The sequence below is a fragment of the Hylobates moloch genome, unplaced genomic scaffold (genome assembly GCF_009828535.3).
Source record: "Hylobates moloch isolate HMO894 unplaced genomic scaffold, HMol_V3 SCAFFOLD_2, whole genome shotgun sequence".
Classification (NCBI taxonomy): Eukaryota; Metazoa; Chordata; class Mammalia; order Primates; family Hylobatidae; genus Hylobates; species Hylobates moloch.
In genome coordinates, this window is record NW_026652277.1 from 69,977,378 (window position 1) to 69,979,740 (window position 2,363).

Here is a 2,363-nt window from a genome sequence, read left to right on the forward strand (position 1 = left end):
TCTATCTTATTTAAATTATATTTGGTGTATGATCATTTGTTTTGTACCTATTTTTCTTTCTAAGGAAACAATATGAAGTTTGTGAAAAGATAAACTGTATTCTAGATTATATCTTCTTTACTTAGATGCTTTAACCTAATTAAGCTACCTAAAAGTAGAAGATCAAACTATCCTACTTTTACATAACACTAAGATTTGAATATATCTTTTTGTCACAGAGTATATATTGTATTTCACATATGAGTTTTTCATACATATGATGTGCTAATTTACAGAGTGTAGTATACTAATCTCACTCTCAAATCTGTACAATCTTAAGATAATCTCTAAAATACTGATTCCCTGGCTCTCTCCCTCAATATGTAAGTTTAGTTAAAATTTTGTGTGGGGCCTAGAAATAAGCATTTCTAACAAGCACTCCAGTGAGTTATGATATTGGTGGTTCAGAGACCACACTTCTAAAAACATTAGGTATAATATTTAAAAGTGTTAGGTTTATCATCACCAATATTGAAATTTTACCCTATTTTCAACTTTTTTTATCTGTGTAATTTTGAGCAACTTACTTTTTGTCTCAATATATCAATTTATCTGAAAAGTGAAGGTTATATAGAACTTTACACGGATAATGTGGCTAATACAGCATTTAGCCCAGTTCCTAATATATATTGAGTCATGAGTAAATTCTAGATCTTATTTTTACGCAAGAAATATTCATCTTTTTCAATTGTTTTTTTCTAATTACCTTTACACTCTGTACAGTAAATATTATATTTTTCGAATTACATTCTATGGCTTTCAAAACTACAACCATATTAATTCTAAATTGTGCCACTTCTCCCAATATCACAATAAACCTAAAATTTGTAATAATACATAAAACATTTGGAATAATATTTTCTTTATGCATCATAAAGAAAATTAAAGCTCTCTACAGGGAAATGTGATATTAAGAATTAAACAATCAGGCTATGAGCTGAAAGGTAAACTTTCTAGCTAACATTGTCCTAAGTCATTACATTTCCCTTAAGGTAAGAAAATAAAGTGTCAGTTTCCTATGAGAATAACAATACCTGACATCACGTAATAGTTAAAAACATTTACTAATTTGGTAATGCATAGAATTTCAACACAAACGCTCTTTCCCTCGGAGCGGGCGGCGGCGGCGGCGGCCTGTGCAGCAATGACCAAGATAAAGGCTCCAGATCTTCGCGGGGAAGAAGGAGGAGCTGCTGAAACAGCTGGACGACCTGAAGGCGGAGCTGTCCCAGCTGCGCGTCGCCAAAGTGACAGGCAGTGCGGCCTCCAAGCTTTCTAAGATCCGAGTCGTCCGGAAATCCATTGCCCATGTTCTCACAGTTATTAACCAGACTCAGAAAGAAAACCAGGAAATTCTACAAGGGTAAGAAGCACAAGCCCCTGGACCTGCGGCCTAAGAAGACACGCGCCATGCGCCGCCGGCTCAACAAGCATGGGGAGAACCTGAAGACCAAGAAGCAGCAGCGGAAGGAGAGGCTGTCCCGGCTGCGGAAGTACGCGGTCAAGGCCTGAGGGGCGCATTGTCAATAAAGCACAGCTGGCTGAGAAAAAACAAAAAAAAAGGATTTCAACACAAACATGATTTTTATCATGTAAATTGTCAGAACACTGAAACACAGAGATTCTCAGGGAAATGCCTTAGGTTATGTAATAAATCTAAATCTCGTAGCTACAAACAGCATGTTGCGCAGAAAGACAGAAAATTCAAAAAATATTTTTTGAGTCTGATAACAGAGAATGATGACATCATTAACAGAAATACTGTGCTAAACGATTCTGTTTTGGAATAGACGGGCTGTAAGTTTTATTTGTATGTTTGAACATTTTTAGTTTGAAGTAAAGTTAGCATATTTTCATGAAGCCTTCTCAGTGGCTTTTCTTTGAGTCATCTTTATTTAAAAAAAGCAATAAAAATGAGTTGAGGATCATAACATACAAGAGTTTTCTACTATTAAACTTTGTTTATAATTTACCCAAGTACTACATAAATATTTTTTACTTTTCTAAAATAATTTTATTTAAATAATTTTGATTTAGACATTTGACATTCAAGTACTATAATTTATTTGCATGTTTTCTTTTAATTGTAAAGACAAATTTTGTCTTTAGAAGAAAAATACATATTTGAAACATAAATATTTTGTTTTGAATTTTTACATGTATTTTAATTTATATTATTTGATAAAATATGTTCACATTCTATGTACTTTGAATACTGTTCTATCTTATTTTATAGGTTTCTTATTGATGATGACAGTGACACTTTTTGGGGTTTGTCTGTAAGAAAAAATATGCCTATCTACCTAAGTTCACTTTAAAAATGC

The 2,363-nt window shown here is 33.1% G+C and overlaps 1 pseudogene; it reads left to right on the plus strand.

Annotated features, from left to right (window-relative positions):
• The first annotated feature begins 1,183 nt into the window (after positions 1 to 1,183).
• On the plus strand, positions 1,184 to 1,566 carry LOC116475304 (large ribosomal subunit protein uL29-like; annotated as a pseudogene).
• The last annotated feature ends 797 nt before the right edge of the window (positions 1,567 to 2,363 follow it).